The following is a 14,169-nucleotide window of genomic DNA, read 5'->3' as shown; positions in this document are numbered from 1 at the left end:
ACAAAAATGGAGCATCTCTGTGACTTGATTTAATATGATTTGATTTGTATTTATTATTGTCACGTGTACCGAGATACTAATCAGACAAATCATACCTTAGGTAAGTACATCAGGGTAATAGAACTGAATGCAACATATGATTTGTGCTGAGTTTGCTGATCTCATATTATTCAGGCTTGCTGATTGGCTTCCCAAAGATAGTAAGGAAAACATTATTCAAGTTTCCTGCACATTCATTTCTAACTAGTGACCTGCTGCTGATGTTTAGACATGAGATGGAGACATCAACAAGTATGATTATGATAAAAGCTGGAAATGTGTTGCTGGAAAAGCGCAGCAGGTCAGGCAGCATCCAGGGAACAGGAGAATCGACGTTTCGGGCATAAGCCCTTCTTCAGGAATGAGGAAAGTTTGTCCAGCAGGCTAAGATAAAAGGTAGGGAGGAGGGACTTGGGGGAGGGGCGTCGGAAATGTGATAGGTGGAAAGAGGTCAAGGTGAGGGTGATAGGTCAGACTGGGGTGGGGGCGGAGAGGTCGGGAAGAAGATTGCAGGTTAGGAAGGCGGTGCTGAATTCGATGGATTTGACTGAGACAGGGTGGGGGGAGGGGAAATGAGGAAACTGGTGAAATCCGAGTTCATCCCTTATGGTTGGAGAGTTCCTAGGCGGAAGATGAGGCGTTCTTCCTCCAAATGTCGTTTTGTTGTGGTCTGACGATGGAGGAGTTCAAAGACCTGCATATCCTTGGTGGAGTGGGAGGGGGAATTGAAATGTTGAGCTACAGGGTGGTTGGGTGGTTGGTCCGGGTGTCCCAGAGGTGTTCTCTGAAACGCTCCGCAAGTAGCCAGCCTGTCTCCCCAATATAGAGGAGGCCACATCGGGTGCAGAGGATGCAATAGATGATGTGTGTGGAGGTGCAGGTGAATCTGTGGCGGATATGGAAGTTTCCTTTGGGGCCTTGGAGGGAGGTGAGGGGGGAGGTGTGGGCGCAAGTCTTGCACCTCCTGCGGTTGCAGGGGAAGGTGCCGGGATGAACTCGGATTTCACCAGTTTCCTCATTTCCCCTCCCCCCACCCTGTCTCAGTCAAATCCATCGAATTCAGCACCGCCTTCCTAACCTGCAATCTTCTTCCCGACCTCTCCGCCCCCACCCCAGTCTGACCTATCACCCTCACCTTGACCTCTTTCCACCTATCACATTTCTGACGCCCCTCCCCCAAGTCCCTCCTCCCTACCTTTTATCTTAGCCTGCTGGACAAACTTTCCTCATTCCTGAAGAAGGGCTTATGCCCGAAACGTCGATTCTCCTGTTCCCTGGATGCTGCCTGACCTGCTGCGCTTTTCCAGCAACACATTTCCAGCTCTGATCTCCAGCATCTGCAGACCTCACTTTCTCCTCAAAGATTTCAACCTGATTATGATAAAACCACAGTTCAATAATTGCCTGAGGGTTACTTGTCTTCACTGGAGAAAAACATCTGTTATGGTGTAAAATAGGCAGCCCATTCACTATCTGCTCATTTTGCTCTTATCGAGTTCATCCCTGTAGTGTGGAAATATTGGAGATTTAGAAACCACGTAGTGATGCCTAAATTTCCAGACTTAATCCACCTTTTGCAATATAAGCATACATGTGAAGATAAGCAAGAGCTGTAAGGTTTTCTAGGTGTTTTGTAAATGACTTTAATCAGACTCTAACAAATTGTCAGTAAGGAAACACTTTGTATTTTGTATATTGGCTTTAGCTATGTCGTATATGGAAATGCTTGGTACAATACCAAAGACCTCTGTGCAAATAGCAGCTAGAATGTATAAAATCTCCGAAGAGAACTATACAGATGAGGATAAGGCACCTGCTTCTCATGTCACTCTTGCTGCTTCTGATGCTATTGGTGATGAGTTGTCCTCTGCTCTTGTCCCTCGTGACGGGTGGAAGCTGGAGATGCATTAGGCTGGCAGCAGAGAAGTGCAGTTGCAGGTTGTAAAATACTAGAACATTGAAGTGCCTTCCATGAGATTAAAAATCACCCAGCACCAGGTTATAGTCCAACAAATTTTCAGAACACTGCTCCTTCATCATGTCCACAACCACATGATGAAGGAGCAGCGCTCCGAAAGCTAGTGCTTCCAAATAAACCTGTTGGACTATAACCTGGTATTGTGTGATTTTTAACTCTGTCCACCCCAGTCCAACACCGACATCTCCAAATCATTCCATGAGATTGACAGCCACCTTGTGAAATCACTCTATGGGAGAAGAAGTGCTTTGAATAGCAGTCTCTCACCTGACCTTGGCAGGATCTCCTCTGTGTAACTGATCAAATCCTTCCCAGCTTGTCAATTTTGCTGACTGGAAGCTCTTTGTGCCATGCTCTCACCTTAGTGACCCTGGGGAGCTGGGGACAGATCAGTAAACATGTCTCCCGGTTGGGAAGGTTAAAACAATTCTTAATTGACTTCTAACAATCATAATGAGTTGTCAGACAGATCTCAGGTGCCTTCCTGCTGGCTTTCAATACACATGGGTGCAAGCTGGAAGAGGATGGCATCACATCAGGATCCGAAGATAGTGTCAATTTCACAGGATTTAACATTTCCACATGAGGAAACCCAACTGCACCTTACTGGATAAAGACTGCATCGGCATTTCAGGTTAATGTCGCTTCAGCACAACAGTGAGAAGTTAGAGATAGAACAGTCTTAAGTAAGTACTGCGGTCAGGTCTGCTCTGGTGTTGGTTATTCACCCTGACCAAACCTGTGCTGTACCGGGCAGGAAGATCACTGAGAGTCTCGCACTCCTCAGGGATACGATCGCCTACGTGCAGGACAGAGGGTTGGACACCTGCCTCATCAGCCTGGACCAGGAGAAAGCCTTTGACAAGATATCACACACGTATTTGAGAGATGTTCTCTCCAAAATGGGCTTTGGGGAGGAAATCTGCAATTGGATCAGACTGCTCTACACCAACATTGTCAGTGCAGTCTCAATCAATGGGTGGGAATCAGATAGCTTCCCAGTTAGATCTGGAGTCAGGCAGGGCTGCCCTCTCTCTCCAGCCTTGTTTGTGTGCTGCATAGAGCCGTTTGCCGAGTCCATCAGGAAGGATGCGAGCCTGAGAGGGGTGACTATTCCTGGCAGCGGGAGCCTACAGGTTAAGGCCTCCCTGTACATGGATGATGTAGCTGTTTTCTGCTCGGATCCGCTGTCCGTGCACAGACTCGTGCATATGTGACCAGTTCGAACGGGCCTCGGGGGCCAAGGTAAACCGAAGTAAGAGCGAGGCCATGCTCTTCGGGAACTGTCCAACCAATCCTCGATCCCCTTCACCGTCAGGACTGACCACCTGAAGGTGCTGGGTATTTGGTTCGGGGTGTGTGCGCCAAGTCTTGGGAGGAGCGTATCAACAAAGTGAGGCAGAAACTGGGCAGATGGAAGCTACGGTCTCTCTCCATCGCGGGAAAAAACCTGGTCATCAGGTGTGAGGCACTGTCATTGCTGTTATACATGACACAGGTCTGGCCTATTTACAGAACCTGTGCCGCTGCAGTCACCCGGGCCATCTTCCAATTTATATGGAGATCAAAGATGGATCGGGTCCGAAGGGACTCGATGTATAAAGATCTGGGCAACGGGGGAAAAAATACACCCAATGCCACCCTCACCCTGATGGCCACCTTTGTGTGTGGCTGCATCAAGCTGTGCGTGGATCCTCGGTACGCAAACACCAAGCGTCACTACGTACTGAGGTTCTACCTGTCCCCGAAGTTGCGAAGGAAGAGCCTGGCCTCGCTGCCGTGGAACGCTCCGAGTAGTTGGACCGTTCCATATCACCTGTCCTTCATGGAGAAGTTTATGAAGAAAAACACCTTTGACCAAAAGTCCATCAGGAAGTGGTCAGCACGTAGTGTCCTTGAGACCATTCGGGAAAAGGAGAGGGCAGATCCTATCGAGCGGTTCCCTGTGCAGACTGTCAAAGCCATTTGGCAGAATACCTCATCACCAGAACTTTCCAACAAGCACCAAGACATGGCTTGGCTGGTGGTGAGAAGGGCTCTGCCTGTGAGATCCTTTATGCACGCCCGGACTCTCAGCCGCACCGCACGCTGCCCTCGAAGCGGCTGCGGGGGGGACGAGACTGTCACACACCTCCTTCTGGAATGTGCCTATGCAGAAGAAGTCTGGAGAGGAATGCAGTGGTGTTTGTCGAGGATCGTACCGTGATGTGGGACTCCGTGCTCTACGGTCTGTTTCCCAGGACGCACACCGAGACGGACATCAACTGTGCCTGGAGGATCATCAACTCGGTGAAGGACGCTTTCTGGGCGGTCCGAAACCTGTTGATCTTCCAGCTGAAGGAGTTGACCCCGACTGAGTGTTGCAGACTGGCACATTCCAAGGTCCAGGACTACGTGTTGAGGGACGCGCTGAAGCTTGGGGCAGCTGCCTCCAAGGTGTGGTGGGGAAAGACCACCGTGTAACATCTGCCTGCCTAAGCACAGGGGGCCGGCGCAGTAATCGGGCTCTGCTGACCCCCCAGCTAAATATGTGGATAGTAATCGTACAGACCTGTATATATGAATGATTACTCTGTCTCTGTATGCAAAGAAATGGAATGTTTACATATGTATGGCATGACCAATTGTACAGATCATCAAAATATTTTATGAATAAAGTATATTTTGAAATAAAAAAAAGTACTGTGGCAAGATAAATGGGAAGAGGGTCATTAAACAACAGAGGGGATGTAATTAAATCACAGGCAAAAGGCAGGCAGTAATGGATGAGTAAAGAAACAAAATATGCATATTTATAGATCTCTATTTTGATTCAATTGTAGTTTCAAAATATTTTCTCTTCCACATTGGTATGCAGCTGATTGACAGGAAACTTCACATCCATGAAATTGCACTTTCAGGGATTTTAAGAGTTGGATAAAGGAAAGGTGTTAGAGGTGTGGAGAGAGTTTGCATTTGAGCCAGTTGTAACTCTGTGTTGTATCAGCAAGATTTCAGACTGCATCACAATTCCCCTTCAAAGAATCAGGCAAATAGAAGATTCTAGGTCACAGCTGTTTACAACAGAGAAATCTCTCTGGCACAGTACAATGAGCCAAGTGTCTCTATACAGCAGGAAATGTGGTGGTGATGACATAGGGGTGTCAAGTTCACCACATCAGCCTGTTTACTATCTACTGAAAGAACATATGACACTTCAGCACTTTTGTCAGAAGTCTGTACAGTGGATTATGCTGTCAGAAAGGGGAAATTAACTTCAACAACAAAGTTTCAGCCAGAAGAGGAGAGACCCAGCCTTGGATTACTTTTGGGTAGATCTCCCTGACTGTCCTCTATACCATTTCTGGCTTATGTTTGTCATCCTAGTACACTTTCTGAAACAAACAAACAGGATCCAGTTTGATCAAAGTAATCAGAGTTTTGTCAAACCTGCTGGTTTAGTCCAATTTTTTCAGTATCACTCAAGCAAATCCCTCTGTGAGGATATATGACCACACCTTAGACAGAGTCAGAGAGACTGCCTTCTAATGATGTGACTAACAGCAAGCACCCACATAAAATAAGCACGAAACATGTCAAGATAAAAAAAAACAAAGCAACCTGCTCTCATTTTGTCAATAAATACTGTGGTTAGGACTTCAGACTCCTTCACAAATCAATCCAAAATGGACAATCTTGCACTGGAGAATGTGGGGAAATTCTGGCAGTGAGGATCTATTGCTGGGTTTGATGATGCTGGCTACCTCCTCCCTGTCTGCTGCAGGCAAATGGCATTGGGAGCACAATGTCAGTGTCTCCTGCCAACTTCCTGCTTACTGTCACTGCCCATCACTTGGCTATTGCTGGGTGAAAACACTAGGCACTGAGAAGTGGCAGTAAAGAGTGTGAAACTCTGCCCCATGGAGGGAGTGGCCCTGTTTGTGATTATACCTTTGAAAAATGCCTCAGGATGTTTTTCTTCAATACGAAACCCATTCAAGTTGTTTGTTGTAGCAACCTCCTCTCAATCCTGTCTGACCCTGAAACACCAGTGTCCCGTTCTTGATCGTGGTGTTTCATAATGCAATCATTCTAAAGGTCAGCATGCTGTAGCTTTTTTGAATGTCCCTTGATAATTGGCTGTGGGCTGCTGTGCACAAGGGAAGGGGACAGCTCTAATGAGTGAAGAGAGCGAAGGGGAAGAACTTGAATTGTTTTGCCAGACAAAACAAGTAAGAGAAGAATCTGCTAAATTCAAAGCGATGGCAGCACGCGTACTACCTAATCCTAGGTTATTCAGTCAGAACATTTGAATAAACTGGCCCAGTGCCTATTATCAATTGTAATAGTTTTACACCTGTCACTGTGAGTGGCTTTGATTGTTGCCAAGAGATTATAGCTTGAATGACAGGACAGGCAGCACCTACAGGAAAATTAGCCTAGATTTCCCCACAGAGCCTAGATTTCCCCAACACTGACAAAAACAGCCAGCTGAGAATGGTGACAACATGAAGTCACAAAGAACACTGCTGCAGGAGGGTTACTAATTCACTCGGATTGGTCTCGAGTCTCCAAATATTAACGTCATCTCCAGAGCACTGCTGTGATCAACACTAGGGAAAACCATCAAGACATTAAAAAAGATTTTTTGCTATTTTCTTCGAATATTACTCTTTAACAGGTGTCAAAATATTGAATATAAACAGGCAGGAAGCTGGAAGAACACAGCAAGCCAGGCAGCATCAGGAGGTGGAGAAGCTATCTGATGCTGCCTGGCTTGCTGTGTTCTTCCAGCCTCCTGCCTGTATATTTTGGATTTCAGCAGCTGCAGCTTTTTGTGTCTCTAATCAAAATATTGAAAACAGGATTTAAAAATGTTGATAGTCTGAGTGACAGGGAGAAAGTAAACACTGACAAACATTCTCCAATTGGTTCCAAGTCTATTTGCATTACATCGTCAACTAATGGCTGAAGTATGGGGCAAATCAGCTGACGAAATGTCCAGGAATAAATTTAACAACACCTTGCTGCAGTCATTTTCAGAGTCAGGCTTGTGTGACTAATCAAAGGAAGTCCTGCCATTGGAAACATTTGAAAGCTTGTCCAGGTGAAAATAGAATGTGACTATAGGACAGGCCTTACTGGCACTATCAAAATGCAGGCTTAATATTATCCAAATCTCAGAGAGTAACCCTTCAACCTGTCAAGCCCCAACTTCTTTACAGACCCCATTGCTACCACAGAAAGTTAGGCTTTCATGAAAGGTCACATGGACAGTCACATGGAGAATTGTTTGGAATTTCTGTAAAGCGGTGCCTGTAGAAATGTCACTGCAAATAGTCCACACACAATCATTCGATATTAATGTTTAATGTCTTTATTATGTCAGACAAGGCAAAGTAAACCAACTGCACCATCTTAGTATGTACTATATAAAGCATGCCTACCACAACCACCTCCCCATCACACTGTGTTTAGATGCTCCTCGATCATGTTTGAGTACAGTGATGCCTGTTATATCAGCAAAAAATGTATCTTCATTCACTTTTAGCCATTTTTAATTAGCCTGTTTAGACGTGTTATGATACTCCTCTAGAACATATAGAATTTGAACCCAGGCCTTCTGGCTCAAAGACATGAATAATACCTCTGCACCACAAGAATCCTTACACTGACATTTATTCACCCCCCATGTGGAATTTAACACCTTCTATTTTCACCAGTCATGTCATTCATTAGGGACTGGACACCAACACTTGGGTTTATTCCTTATCAAAGCCACAGAAGTTGATTCTCATACTTTATCCAGCAGAGATAAATAAAAGCAGTGGGTTGGAAACTACTGTCTTTTTAGTCCTGGTGAAGCTGATGGGGAAGATCATAGAAGGTGCTGGAGAGAGAAGGAAGCTGTAGTGATTGCAATGAGGTCAGCCAGCTTGACCATATAGAATCTGAGTTCTCTGACTGGGGCAGTTAATCTGGTCCCATTAGGGAACCCTGACTGACACAAAAAGGGTGCGTGTGCCTGACTCTCTATAAGGCGGTACTAGAGTCAAGGACTGTTTGTGTGTCAATAAAGGGTGACTGAAGGGATACTGGCATCTGTGGAATTATTTCAGAAGGTATGCATTGAGGGGAAGTCGATGTACTCGGCTTCTTCTATTTCAACCTATGTTAATATTAATAAACTATGAAATGTCTGTCTCATACTTGAAAATGTTAAGCGAATGTAATTTATCAGGAAGCTATGCAAGCCTATTTTCCTTCTCCAGGTGTGCCATAGCAACAGGAAACCTGTCTAGAGTGTATTTCCTGTCTTTGACAGACTCAGTTACCTTGGCCCATATGACATGGAGTCACTCATATCATTAGATCTGTTATCCAGTAGATCAATAGCCATTATGAGCCTGTGTCACGCAATAACAGCATGAAAAACATACACTTACAAAATACCCTTCTGCAGCTCTCTGAAAAAACCTGAAACTGAGATGAACAAGGGCACAGGGCCAGATGCCTATGAAGTAGCAGAGAAGTTACCAATTCCATCTCAGGATAGCTGTCATAATGCAAAAGAGGCTCAAACTAGAAAAGAGCAGCTAAGCGAGAGATTTGCTGTTGGCATAGTGATCATGTCATTGGACTAATAATCCAGATATTTTAGGCTAATGTCCTGAGGACCAGGATAAGGATTTGCCATAGCAGCTGATGGAGCTACAGTTCAATTAATACATCAGTAATGGTGACCATGACGGTTACCATGACACTTACCATTGATTGATGCAGAAACTGATCTGGTTCACCGATGCTATCTAATGAAAAAAACCTGACATTCTTACCTGGTCTGTGATACATGGGGGTCCAGACCCACATCATGTGGTTGACTTTTAACAGCACCCTGACATATTCAGCTCAAGGGCAATTAGGGATGGGGAACAAATAATGGCCTTGCTGATGGCATCTAAACCTCAGGAAAGACTAAAGGAAAGGAGTTGGGTAACAGCAATTAGTTAAGGGGCTTAAATTGGGAAACAGTAGCTGTTTTTCATACACTTCCTCCTTCGGAACACCTGTCACTATAAAACTGCATCACACTGTCAGGATAACCTGCCTGGAGTTTGGCAAATTATATCTGGAATTTGCGTATTTCCTAATCTACTGATTAGCTGAGGTTCGTGATATCCCCATAGCAACCTTGAATGACCCAGCAGTATAAGGTTGTAGGTTGATTGTGACCTTAACAGTAACTGGTAATGCGATGTCTATATTGAAGATGGATGGTAGGCCAAAATGCAACACATAGCCTCACTCATTCCTTAACCTTGCTGCAGTGCGGAACAGACTTATTTGTCCATTTCATTTGAGGCAACATGATGCGGTGCAACTGAGGTGGAAATTATGGGAAATATATGATACTGCCACCTCACCTTCATTTAACTGAAACACACCCTTGAGCCCTGTCTAATGGACATAAAGTCAGAAAATGGCAGGCTCTAAAGTATAATTCCTTCCCATTTTCTACTATCTGTTGCTCACTTTTACTTCATAATAAGAAGCCATGAGCAGAAATCCCACTTCTCCAAATTCTAATCAGTGTTGAAATTAAATTTCTGTAACTAAAAAGATAAATATATGAACCCATTGTAAAATGCTGCCAGCATCATTTTTTTCACTGGACTGTTTGCTAACCACTTTTGTTACTTGCAAGTGAAATAAAATTTCACACAGGAACATTAATGTCCCCTGACACAGGCGGAACAGTCTGTATCCTGAGATCTACTGTCGTAACTTGCCAATGATTCTTTTCCAGCTTCCAAACCTGTGAACTTTATCGTACCATAATACAATTCCCAGCTCTGTATTTAGGGAGATTTTGGTTACTGTTAACATCGAAACAAAGGAGATAGGAACAAGAGGAGGCCATTTGGCCCTTCAGGCCTGCTCCAGCATTCATCACAATCATGGCTGATCATCCAACTCAATAGCCTAATACTGCTTTCTCCCCATAACCTTTGGTCCCATTCATCCCAAGTGCTATATCTTGCCGCTTCTTGAATACATTCAATGTTTTGGCATCAACTACTTCCTGTGGCAATGAATTCTACAGGCCCTCCACTCTTTAGGTGAAGAAATGTGTTTTCATCTCCATCCTAAATGAATCCTGTGACCCCTGGTTCTGGACACACTACTATCAGGAATATCTTCCCTGCATTTACCCTGTCTAGTCCTAAATCTTGCATTCTCCAACATTTCGCCTCAGGCGACTAACTGTGTGGAGTTTGCACGTTCTCCCCGTGTCTGCGTGGGTTTCCTCCGGGTGCTCCGGTTTCCTCCCACAGTCCAAAGATGTGCAGGTCAGGTGAATTGGCCATGCTAAATTGCCCGTAGTATTAGGTAAGTAAGGGGTAAATGTAGGGGTATAGGTGGGTTGCGCTTCGGCGGGTCGGTGTGGACTTGTTGGACCGAAGGGCCTGTTTCCACACTGTAATGTAATGTAATCTAATCTAATCTAATGTAATCTAATCTAATTTCTGGTGTTTGTTTTGTGTCCTCTTTTGTGAAGACAGAGACAAAGTATGTATTTAGTTGCTCAGCCATTTCTTTGTCCCCCTATTATACATTCCCCTGTTTCTGGCTGTAGGGGACATACATTTGTCTTCACTAATTGCTTTCTCTCCACCTACCTATAGAAACTCTTCATGTTAGTCTTCATGTTCTCTGGAAGCTTACTTTCGTACTGTATTTTTCCCTTCTTAATCAATCTCTTGGTCTTTCTCTGCTAAATTTTAAACTGCTCTCAATCCTCAGACCTACAATTTTGATTGGCCAATCTGTATGCTTCTTCCTTGGATCACATAGTATCTCTAATTCTCTTTATAATCCATGGATTGGCCCTCTTATCTATTTTGCTTTTGTGCTGGACAGGAATAAACAGCTCTTGCAGATCCCCCATGCGTTCCTTGAATGTTTGCCATTGCTGATCTACTGTCATCCCTTTAAGTAACTCTCCCCAGTCTATCAAGGCCAACTGATGCCTCATATCTTAATAGTTTCCTTTATTAAGACTCAACACCCTGGTCTCCAAATCAACTTTGTTAGTCTCTATCTTGATAGAAAAAATTCTATTATGTTATGGTCGCTTATCTCCAAGGGGTCTTGCACAGCTAGATTGGTGAAGATTCCCTTCTCATCACACAATACCAGTCTAAGAGGGCCTGCTGTCTAGTTGGTTGTTCCACATATTGGTCAAGAAACCATCCTGTATAAACTCCAAGAATTCCTCCTCTACAGCATTGTGGCTAAGTTGATTTGCCCAATCTTATCACATGCATCTCTAATTTCCTGTTCAATGCCATTCCCACCATCACCGCTGCAGTTTGGGGGCCTATATTGGACACCCGCTAATGTTTTTTGCCCCTTGGTGTTTCTCAACTCAACCCATACAGATTCCATATTGTCAGAGCGTATATCCTTTCTCACTATTATGCTTCTTTCCTCTTTAACCGGCAATGCCATTCTGTCACCTTTTCCTTTTTGCCTGTCCTTTCTAAATACTAAAATACCCGAGGACATTCAGTTCCCATCCCTGATCACCCTGCTCCATAATCCCAATTATATCGTACCCGATTACATCTATCTGCGCGATTAGTTCATCCGCTTTATGTCGAATGCTTTGCGCATTTAGATACAAAGCTTTTAAGTTTGTTCCACTGGTAAATTTCCCTACTTTTTTATAATTCCTTGCTGCATAAAGATATTCACCTGTTCCGTCCCTCCCCTTTGTTGTCTAGCAACCATCTGCCACATCGCTAACCTGCACTCTTACCTCCTCCTTGAATTCAGGTTTTCTAATTTCCCATATATCTGAATCCCTGCCCCCCTTTTAGTTTAAAGCTTTGTCTCCAGCCCTAGTTTTGCAATTCGCTCAGACTCTGGTCCCAGCATGGTTGAAATGAAGACCATCCCATTGGAACAGGTCTCTTCTTCCCCAGTACTGGTGCCAACATCCCATGAATTCGCCCACACCAATCTTTGATGCACACATTTACCTGCTTAATCTTAATGATCCTGTGCCAATTAGCTCATGGTTCAGGAAGTAATTCAAAGATTATTACCTTTTTGATACTGCATTTCAATTTAGCTCCTAGCTGTTCATACTCCCTTAGCAGAACCTAAGGGAGTTTTATCGATGTCGTTGGTACCTACGTCGACCGTGACCACTGGATCTTCGCCCTCCCACTCCAAGTCCCTCTGCAGCCCAAATGAGATCCCTAACCAGAGCACCAGACAGATAACACAACCCTCAGGACTCTCGATCCTGGTCACAGAGGACAGTGTCTAGGTCTCTAGCAGTACAACCCCCAATTATCACATTTCTCTTCTCTCTCCCAACTTGAAAGGCTCCCTGCCCCACGATGCAGTGGTCAGTCGGCTCATGCTCCCTGCAGTCCCCACTCCCATCCACACAGAAAGCAAAACTCTTGAACCTGTTGGTCAAGGACAGGGGCTAAGGCTCCTGCAACCCTACATCCTGGATCCCTCTACCTGCCTCACTCACAGCCATACCCTCCTATCCCTGACCACTGGCCAAATTTGAGTTAGTTAGACTAATGAGTATGACTGTCTCCTGAAACACAGTGTCCAGGTATCTGTCTCCCTCTCTAATGCACCGCAATGTTGGAAGTTCAGACTCCAGCACATCGACTCTGAATCGGAGTTCCTCATGCATGCATTCCTCATACACACTACATACATAAACAGCACCCGTTTATTTTCTGTCACATGAACAGTCATCCACTCTGTCCAAATCTTTTCTTTACTTTCTGTCTCTTTTAGTTATTTTCTCTTTTGCTTTTTACCTCCCATGCTTGGGCAGTTTCAGCGATGTCCACAGTGAAAGCCAATGTGGACTCCCAGCCTCAGTGTGAACGCAGACTCCCAGCCTCAGTGTGAACGCAGACTCCCAGCCTCAGCATGGACTCAGACTCCGGGCCTCAGTGTAGACTCAGACTCCCAGCCTCAGCATGGACCCCGACCCCCAGCCTCAGCGTGGACTCAGAGCCTCGGCCTCAGTGTGGATTCCGACTCATAGCCTCAGCACGGACTCAGACTCCCGGCCTCAGTGTGGATTCAGACTCCCAGCCTCAGAGTGGAGTCGGTCTCCGAGACTCAGTGTAGACTCATATACCCAGCCTCAGCGTGGACCTAGACTCACAGCCTCAGTGTGGACTCAGACTCACAGCCTGAAAGGAATCCCACCCTCAGTGTGATTTCCAACTCCTGGCCTCAGTGTGGACTCAGACTCACAGCCTTAGCATGGATTCAGACTCCCAGCCTCAGTGTGGACTCGGACTCCCAGCCTCAGTGTGGACTCGGACTCCCAGCCTCAGTGTGGACTTGAATTCCTGACCTCAGTGTGGACTCAGACTCCCAGCCTCAGTGTGGACTTGAATTCCTGACCTCAGTGTGGACTCAGACTCCCAGCCTCAGTGTGGACCTGAATTCCTGACCTCAGCATGGACTCAGACTCCCAGCCTCAGTGTGGACTTGAATTCCTGACCTCAGTGTGGACTCAGACTCCCAGCCTCAGTGTGGACCTGAATTCCTGACCTCAGTGTGGACTCAGACTCCCAGCCTCAGCATGGACTCAGACTCCCAGTCTCAGTGTGGACCTGAATTCCTGACCTCAGTGTGGACTCAGACTCCCAGTCTCAGTGTAGACACACCTCCCAGCTTCAGCATGGACCCAGACCCTCGGCCTCAGCGTGGACCCAGACCCTCGGCCTCAGCGTGGACCCAGACTCCCAGCCTCAGCATGGACTCAGACTCCCAGCCTCAGTGTGGACTCAGAGCCTCGGCCTCAGTGTGGACTGAAAGGAAACCCGGCATCAGCGTGATATCGACCTCCTGGCCTCAGAGTGGACTCAGACTCAGACTCCCGGCCTCAGTGTGGACTTGGGTTCCCGGCCTCAATGTGGACGCGGATTTCCAGCCACAGTGTGGACTTGGATTCATGGCCTCAGTGTGGACTCGGACTCCCAGTCTCAGTGTGGACGCAGACTCCCAGCCTCAGTGTGGACTCGGATTCCCAGTCTCAGTGTGGACTCAGACTCCCAGCCTCAGCATGGACCCAGACTCTTGGCCTCAGTGTGGACTCGGACTCTCAGTCTCAGTGT

The sequence above is a fragment of the Chiloscyllium plagiosum genome, unplaced genomic scaffold (genome assembly GCF_037043375.1).
Source record: "Chiloscyllium plagiosum isolate Xiang-an unplaced genomic scaffold, Cpla_swu_hap1 HiC_scaffold_28, whole genome shotgun sequence".
Taxonomy (NCBI): Eukaryota; Metazoa; Chordata; class Chondrichthyes; order Orectolobiformes; family Hemiscylliidae; genus Chiloscyllium; species Chiloscyllium plagiosum.
Note: the sequence above shows the minus strand (reverse complement) of the source record.